Here is a 9,555-nt window from a genome sequence, read left to right as displayed (position 1 = left end):
TGGACATAGCACTATAGGTGGAATAGAATGGTGGTTGTGGAGAAGACAAAAAGGAGAAGATAGTCTCACATCAACTAGGCGTATCAACGGGCTATGGAGATGCCCATCAATAGATATCAGTGTGAGTGACTAGGGATTTCCATGCAACGGATGCAGTAGAGCTATAAGTGTATGAAAGCTCAACAAAAGAAACAAAGTGGGTGTGCATCCAACTTGCTTCCTCACGAAGACCTAGGGTAATTTGAGGAAGCCCATCATTGGAATATACAAACCAAGTTCTATAATGTAAAATTCCCACTAGTTTATGAAAGTGACAACATAGGAGACTTTGTATCATGAAGATCATGGTGCTACTTTGAAGCACAAGTGTGGAAAAAGGATAATAACATTGTCCCTACTCTCTTTTTCTCTTCTTTTCTTATTTGGGCCTTCTTTCTCTTTTTCTTTTGGCCTCTTTTTTTTCGTCCAGAGTCTCATCCCGACTTGTGGGGGAATCATAGTCTCCATCATCGTTTCCTCACTGGGACAATGCTTTAATAATGATGATCATCACACTTCTTTTTAGTTACAACTCAATACTTAGAACAAAATATGACTCTATGTGAATGCCTCTGGCGGTGTACCGGGATATGCAATGAATCAAGAGTGACATGTATGAAAAAATTATGAAAGGTGGCTTTGCCACAAATATGATGTCAACTACATGATCATGCATGGCAATATGACAATGATGAAGTGTGTCATAACAAATGGAACGGTGGAAAGTTGCATGGAAATATATCTCGGAATGGCTATGGAAATGCCATAATGGGTAGGTATGGTGGCTGTTTTGAGGAAGGTATATGGTGGGTGTATTATACTGGCGAAAAGTGCACGCTAATAGAGAGGCTAGCAAATATGGAAGGGTGAGGGTGTGTATAGTCCATGGACTCAACATTAGTCATAAAGAACTCACATACTTATTGCAAAAATCTATTAGTTATCGAAACAAAATACTACACGCATGCTCCTAGGGGGATAGATTGGTAGGAAAAGACCATCGCTCGTCCCCGACCGCCACTCATAAGGAAGACAATCAATAAATAAATCATGCTCCGCCTTCATCACATAACGGTTCACCATACGTGCATGCTACGGGAATCACAAACTTCAACACAAGTATTTCTCAAATTCACAACTACTCAACTAGAATGACTCTAATATCACCACCATCTCCATATCTCAAAACAATTATCAAGTATCAAACTTCTCATAGTATTCAATGCACTTATATGAAATTTTTTATTATTCCTAAAAGAAAATTACCATGTTGTTCTAAAGGACTCTCAAAATAATATAAGTGAAGCATGAGAGATCAATTATTTCTATAAAATAAAACCACCACCGTGCTCTAAAATATATAAGTGAAGCACTAGAGCAAAAACTATATAGCTCAAAAGATATAAGTGAAGCACATAGAGTATTCTAATAAATTCCGATTCATGTGTGTCTCTCTCAAAGCGTGTGTACAGAAAGGATGATTGTGGTAAACTAAAAATCAAAGACTCAAATCATACAATACGCTCCAAGCAAAACACATATCATGTGGTGAATAAAAATATAGCTCCAAGTAAACTTACCGATGAACGAAGACAAAAGAGGGGATGCCTTCCGGGGCATCCCCAAGCTTAGACTTTTTGGTGTCCTTCGATTTACCTTGGGGTTCCTTGGGCATCCCCAAGCTTAGGCTCTTGCCACTCCTTGTTCCATAAGCCATCAAATCTTTACCAAAAAACTTGAAAACTTCACAACACAAAACTTAAAAGAAAATCTTCATGAGCTCCGTTAGTAAAATAAAAGAAACCACCACCTCAAGGAACTATAATGAACTGATTCTTTATTTATATTGTTGTTAAACCTACTGTATTCCAACTTTTCTCTGGTTTATAAACTCCATTACTAGCCATAGATTCATCAAAATAAGCAAACAACACACGAAAAACAGAATCTGTCAAAAATAGAACAGTCTGTAGTAATATATAGGTTTAGACTACTTATGGAACCCCAAAAATTCTAAAATAACTTTCTAGACGTGAGGAATTTATCTATTAATCATCTGAAAAAATAATTAACTAAATAGCACTCTCCAATAAAAATGGCAGCAATTCTCGTGAGTGCTAAACTTTCTGTTTTTTTACAGCAAGATCAAAAAGACTTTCCCCAAGTCTTCCCAACGGTTCTACTTGACACAAACACTAATTAAACTCAAAAACACAACCAAAAAAGAGGCTAGATAAATTATTTATTACTAAACAGGAGCAAAAAGCAAGGAACAAAAATAAATTGGGTTGCCTCCCAACAAGCGCTATCGTTTAATGCCCCTAGCTAGGCATAAAAGCGAGGATAGATCTAGGTATTGCCATCTTTGGTAGGCAATTCTTCAATAAGACACCTATAACTCCTAGGAGTTTCTTTCTTTTTATTAATTATCAAACTCCTAGCCACGAAATCGAGAAAATCATTTGTAGCAAGAGGTTCCTTAAGGATAGTGAGAAAGTTGGGGTGAACACTTATGGATTTGAGGTCCGCATTTCCCTTACTAGAAGTTTCACTGAGGGAGTCCTGGATTGGGGGGTGTCCGGATGGCCGGACTATACCTTCAGCCGGACTCCTGGACTATGAAGATACAAGATTGAAGGCTTCATCCCGTGTCCGGAAGGGACTTTCCTTGGCGTGGAAGGCAAGCTTGGCGATACGGATATGCAGATCTCCTACCATTGCAACTGACTTTGTGTAACCCTAACCTTCTCCGGTGTCTATATAAACCGGAGGGTTTTAGTCCGTAGGACAACATACAGAACAACAATCATACCATAGGCTAGCTACTACCCATACCATCAATATTAATCAAGCAGGACGTAGGGTTTTACCTCCATCGAGAGGGCCTGAACCTGGGTAAAACTTCGTGTCCCTTGCCTCCTATTACCATCCGGCCTAGACGCACAGTTCGGGACCCCCTACCCGAGATCCGCCGGTTTTGACACCGACATTGGTGCTTTCATTGAGAGTTCCTCTATGTCGTCGCCGTCAGGCTTGATGGCTCCTACGATCATCAATGGCGATGCAGTCCAGGGTGAGACCTTCCTCCCCGGATAGATCTTTGTCTTCGGCGGCTTCGCACTGCGGGCCAATTCACTTGGCCATCTGGAGCAGATCGAAAGCTATGCCCCTGGCCGTCAGGTCAGATTTGGAAGTTTAAACTACACGGCTGACATCCGTGGGGACTTGATCTTCGACGGATTCGAGCCACTACCGAGCACGCCGCACTGTCACGACAAGCATGATCTAGCTCTGCCGTCGAACAGTGCCCTTGAGGCCACACCCGCATCGGCTTTGACCCTTAATTCAGAGCCAACTGCGCCGATCGAGGATGGGTGGTTGGACGCCGCCTCGGGGGCTGCGATCCCAACGGCGATCGAGCCGAACACCAGCCCCGCACTCTGCGAGACTCGTGACTCCAAGGAGCCGGACTCCTCTCCGGACTCCGAACCCTCCGCGCCCCTGGCGATCGAATCCGATTGGGCGCCGATTATGGAGTTTACTGCCGCAGACATCTTTCAGCACTCGCCTTTCGGCGATATTCTGAAGACACTGAAGTCTCTGTCTTTATCAGGAGAGCCCTGGCCGGACTACGGTCAACAAGGTTGGGATTCGGACGATGAAGAAATTTAAAGCCCACCTACCACCCACTTTGTAGCCAATATCGATGACTTAACCGACATGCTCGACTTCGACTCCGAAGACATCGACGGTATGGACGCCGATGAAGGAGACGATGAAGAACCAGTGCCTATCAGGTCCTGGAAAGCCACCTCGTCATATGACATATACATGGTGGACACCCCAAAAGAAGGAGATGGCGATGGAACAACGGAGGATGACCCCTCCAAGAAATAGCCTAAGCGCCGGCGTCAGCGGCGCCGCTCAAAATCCCGCCAAAACAAATATGGTGATTCCAGCACGGGAGATAATAATACTCCGGCAAGTGCCAAAGAAACCCCCCTCCAGCAAGATTTAACATAGGAGGATGGAGAAACCAACCCTCATGAGAGAGCGGCAGACAGAGAGGTCGAGGACGATAATTATATGCCTCCCTCTGAAGACGAGGCAAGCCTCGACGACGACAAATTTGTCGTGCCAGAGGATCCCGTCGAGCAAGAGCGTTTTCAACGCAGGCTTATGGCCACGGCAAGAAGCCTCAAGAAAAAATAGCAACAACTTAGAGTTGATCAAGATTTGCTAGTCGACAGATGGACTGAAGTCCTTGCGGCTGAAGAGCATAAACTCGAACATGCCTCCAAGAGCTACCCAAAGCGCAGGTTGCTACCCCGATTAGAGGAGGAAGCACTTGATGCGGACGACCGGCCACCTCGTGGCCGCGACAGAGAGGCCTCTCGGCCCTCCACTCAAGCCGCACCCTGTACCAAGGCACGGGAATATGCGCTAGACTTACGAGATATGTTGGAGGACAAGGCAAGGCAAACAAGATCGATCTACGAATCGCGTGGGCGCCCCACGGCTCGAGACGGTAATTGTCACGCCGGCCACAAATTCGGCAGGGCCGAACATAGTAGACAAAGCTCATTGGAGCTACGTCGTGATATAGCCCAGTACAGAGGCGCCGCACACCCACTATGCTTCACAGACGAAATAATGGATCATCAAATCCCCGAGGGTTTCAAACCCGTAAATATCGAATCATATGATGGCACAACAGATCCTGCGGTATGGATCGAGGATTATCTCCTTCATATCCACATGGCCCGCGGTGATGATTTCCATGCCATCAAATACCTCCCACTCAAGCTTAAAGGACCAGCTCGGCATTGGCTTAACAGCTTGCCAACAGGATCAATCAGTTGTTGGGAGGACCTGGAAGCCACATTCCTCGACAATTTCCAGGGCACTTATGTGCGACCCCCAGACGCCGATGACCTAAGTCACGTAATTCAGCAGCCAGAGGAATCGGCCAGGCAATTCTGGACACGGTTCCTAACAAAGAAAAATCAAATAGTCGACTGTCCGGACGCTGAGGCCCTAGCAGCCTTCAAGCACAATATCCGTGACGAGTGGCTTTCCCGGCACCTGGGACAGGAAAAGCCGAAGTCTATGGCAGCACTCACGACACTCATGACCCGCTTTTGCGCGGGAGAAGACAGCTGGCTTGCTCATAGCAACAATATGACCAAGAACCCTGGTAATTCGGGTACCAGGGACAGTAGTGGCAAATCGCGTCGCAACAAGCAGAAGCGCCGCATTAACGGCGACAATGCTGAGGATACGGCAGTTAATGCCGTATTTAGAGGCTCTAAATCCGATCAGCAGAAAAAGCCATTCAAAAGGAATCCTAGGGGCCCGTCCAGTTTGGACCGAATACTCGACCGCTTGTGCCAGATACATGGCACCACCGAAAAGCCGGCCAATCACACCAATAGGGATTGTTGGGTGTTCAAGCAGGCAGGCAAGTTAAACGCCAAAAATGAAGACAAGGGGCTGCATAGCGATGACGACGAGGAGCCCCGGCCGCCGAACAACAGTGGACAGAAGGGTTTTCCCCCACAAGTGCGGACGGTGAACATGATATACACAACCCACGTCCCCAAAAGGGAGTGGAAGCACACGTTATGGGACGTATACGCGGTAGAGCTAGTCGCCCCAAAGTTCAACCCATGGTCCTCCTGCCCGATCACCTTTGATCGAAGGGACCATCCCACTAGCATCCGTCATGGCGGATTCGCCGCATTGGTTCTAGACCCAATTATTGACGGATTTCATCTCACTAGAGTCCTTATGGACGGCGGCAGCAGCCTGAACCTGCTTTACCAGGATACAGTGCGGAAAATGGGCATAGATCCCTCGAGGATTAAGCCCACCAAAACGACTTTCAAAGGCGTAATACCAGGTGTAGAGGCCAACTGTACAGGCTCAGTCACACTTGAAGTGGTCTTCGGATCTCCGGATAATTTCCGAAGCGAGGAGTTAATCTTCGACATAGTCCCATTCCACAGTGGCTATCACGCACTGCTCGGGCGAACCGCATTCGCCAAGTTCAATGCGGTACCACACTACGCATACCTTAAGCTCAAAATGCCAGGCCCTCGAGGAGTAATTACGGTCAATGGAAACACCAAACGCTCCCTCCAAACAGAGGAGCACACGGCAGCCCTTGCAGGAGAAGTACAAAGCAACCTCTCCAGGCAGTTCTCCAGTCCGACCATTAAACGACCGGACACCGTCAAGCGCGCCAGGAGTAACCTACAACAAGACCGCCTGGCACGACCCGAGCAGGCGTAGCAATGCGGCCCCAACCCCAGCCCTCGCAAAAATGCGATACTAGTACTTCGCGTACATAACTACGCTCTAGAAATACCATGGGTACAGGGGGAGGGGCACCATCACGGGACGCCCGAAACACGGCTTAAACCGCACCAGGGGCTGCCAATTTTTTAATTTTCTCTTACTTTCAGGACTCCACTCTTCGGAAGGCCCGTTCGGCAGTTCAATTGCCAAACAAACGATGCAAGAACCAGGGAAGTAGACAAGCCACGCCGCATTACGGAACTCCCTGGTGGTCTCTATCACGAGCAGTATACCTGTTTCGCATACTATTCCGCAGCTTGCCCCTGGAACGGACACGTTAAATAGTCCAACCTTTTGCTTATCGCATTATTTGTATCGTTCTGCTTGGATCGCAGCCCTCTTTAATAAACAATGCATAGCTTTTGTCTATTTTTGCATTACTCTTTTTAATATATGTTCCTTAACGACATGTTGCATCCGTACACTTTGGTACGACCAAAATACGCCAGGGGCTTTAGTACCCCTCAATATGGTGTGAGAAGTCCGAGCACTTTAACAAGTGCGGCACCCCGAACTTATAGCATTATATGCATCGGCTCCGAATCATGTCTTGGGTCAATAGTTGGGTGTGCCCGGCTCCTATGTTTTGGTGCCTTACGTTCCGCTATATCGACTAAGGTAGCACTAGGAGAACCACTGCGATTGTGCCCCAATTGAGCTGGGTCGAGCACCTCAGTGGAGAAAGCTAAAACTGACTGTCATGATGAAGCGAGAGCTGGTTGCTGTTCGAGAGGTTTTTCGAGTCCCTAAAGACTTATGCCGCTTAGAGCGAGGAGCCGGCTCTGTCCGGCCAAGGCGTGTATAGCGCCCCGAACTCGGTCTTCCGAATACCAAGGGCTTCGCCGAAACTTAAAATTATAGAATTATATGGCTAAGTGAGAGTGTTCACGCATTATAGTCTGATTGCCTTGTTCGTTGGGCTGAGCGCCTCCCTCAAAGGACCCAAACATGGGAAAAAGAGCGCTCAGGTTTATCCCCGAACACCCCAGCACTAGCGGCACGGGGGCAGAAGCCGACTACTTGCCATCTCTCAGAATTGATAAACAACCGCACAGAAGGTAATATTTTAAATTCCAACAGCATTGCTTAGCGCATATGAACAAGTTTTCAGCGCTCAGGACAAAACGAGCAAGTTTCACTCAAAAATTACATCCCTAGAACATTCATCTGCCACAAGGCAGGCACCCTTTAGAACATCCTTATAATAATTCTTGGGCTTGCGATGCTCCTTCCCCGGCGGTGGCCTGTCCTTCACAAGCTTCTCAGCATCCAGCTTGCCCCAGTGCACCTTAGCACGGGCAAGGGCCCTACGGGCACCTTCAATGCAGACGGAGCGCTTGATGACTTCGAGCCTTGGATAGGCCTCCACCAGCCGCTGCACCAGCCCGAAATAGCTCCCAGGCAGAGCCCCTCCAGGCCACAACCGAACTATGAGGCCCTTCATGGCCTGTTCGGCCGCCTTGTGGAGCTCGACCAGTTGCTTCAGCTGGTCGCTCAGGGACACGGGGTGTCCAGCCTCAGCATACTGAGACCAGAACACCTTCTCTGTCGAGCTGCCCTCCTCGGCTCGATAGAATGCGGCAGCATCGAACACACTCCGGGGAAGATCTGCGAATGCTCCTGGAGAGCTCCGGATTCGGGTAAGTAACAAGTAACTCACATTTATGTGTTTGCTTTGCATAAAGAATGCCTTACCCGCCGCTATCTTCTTCACCTCATCCAACTCTTGGAGGGTCTTCTGGGATTCGGCCTTGGCAGACTTGGCATTTTCAATAGCCACCGCGAGCTCGGACGCTCGCGTCTTTGAGTCAAGCTCCAAACTCTCATTTTTCCATGAGAGCCTGGAGCTCTTGCCGTACCTTGCCAACCTCGGCCTCATACTTCTCCCGCTCGGTGCGCTCCGTGGCCGCCCTCTTCTCGGCCTCGACCATCGCTTGCTTAAGGGTCGCCACCTCAGACGTGGCCCCTACAATAGCCACGATAATCCTGTCATTTTTTGCAATTGCACCTTTTTATATATATTTAAACAAGGTATTTCTTACCTTCATTGTCCTCGAGCTGCTTCTTGGCACGCCCGAGCTCTTGCTCGGACCGCTCGAGGTTCTGCTCTAGCGTGTCCACTTCCTCAGTCAGTGCAGCGGACGCAAGCAGAGAAGCCTGCATATGCATATTGACTCCTTTTTGTTAGACTCCTGCGAATTTTATTTGATCCTCTATTCGGCTTTTCTTCTCGAATGCCAAACAGAGCATCAGGGGCTACTGTCTATGCGGTAATATTATTTACACATTCTTTACTTACCTCAAAGCCTGTTAAAAGGCTAGTACAAGCTTCAGTCAGTCCGCTCTTGGCGGACTGAACCTTCTGGACCACCGCACTCATAATGGTGCGGTGCTCCTCGTCGATGGAGGCGCCTTGGAGCGCCTCCAACAGATTGTCCGGCGCCTCCGGTTGGACAGGGGTCACCGGCACAGTGGGCTTGCTCCTCCTGGAAGAAGGTCCCCCGCCGGACTCTGGAACGTTTGAAGGTTCCGGAGCGGTGTCCGGCCTAGAGCCGGACTTGGAGCCCTAGGGGGTTTCATCCCCTTTACTCCTGGAGTCTGGGAGGTCGCCTTGCGGAGCCTCCAGGACCACCTCCTCCCGGCTTGGAACCTGTTGGGACAACACTTCGGTGTCGTCCGTAGGGCGGAGGGAGGAAGCCGTCGGAAGCGAGTTCACATCTGACGAGTCCAGTGAGCCGCTCGACGACGCGTCGAGCCGGTCTTTGGGTGGGCTGCATAAATATATTCGACATAAGGGAAAGCTATGCAATAAACGAATACTATGAATTACTCGGGTATCCGGATACTTACGATTTTGCCAGGGGCTTGGCCCTGGGCGGCCACTCCTCTCTGCCGTCGTCGGCGTCGGTGGAGTAGTCCGGAGGAAGGGTTTTCCCCTTCTTGGACCCTCCGGCCTCCCCAAAGAGGGCGGCCTTCCTTTTCTTCTCTCCTCCCGCTGGAGGGGGAGAGGTCTCTTCTTCTTCCTCCTCGTCTTCACGGGAGGAATGCGCCTCGGAACCGTCGGATGATGGATCCGACACCTCCTGGTGCCGGGCACTCTTTCGAGTCCCTATGGACTTTTTCACGTCCTTCTTCTCCGGCACCACATAGGGTGCC

Source organism: Triticum dicoccoides, chromosome 2A (genome assembly GCF_002162155.2).
Source record: "Triticum dicoccoides isolate Atlit2015 ecotype Zavitan chromosome 2A, WEW_v2.0, whole genome shotgun sequence".
Lineage (NCBI taxonomy): Eukaryota > Viridiplantae > Streptophyta > Magnoliopsida > Poales > Poaceae > Triticum > Triticum dicoccoides.
Note: the sequence above shows the minus strand (reverse complement) of the source record.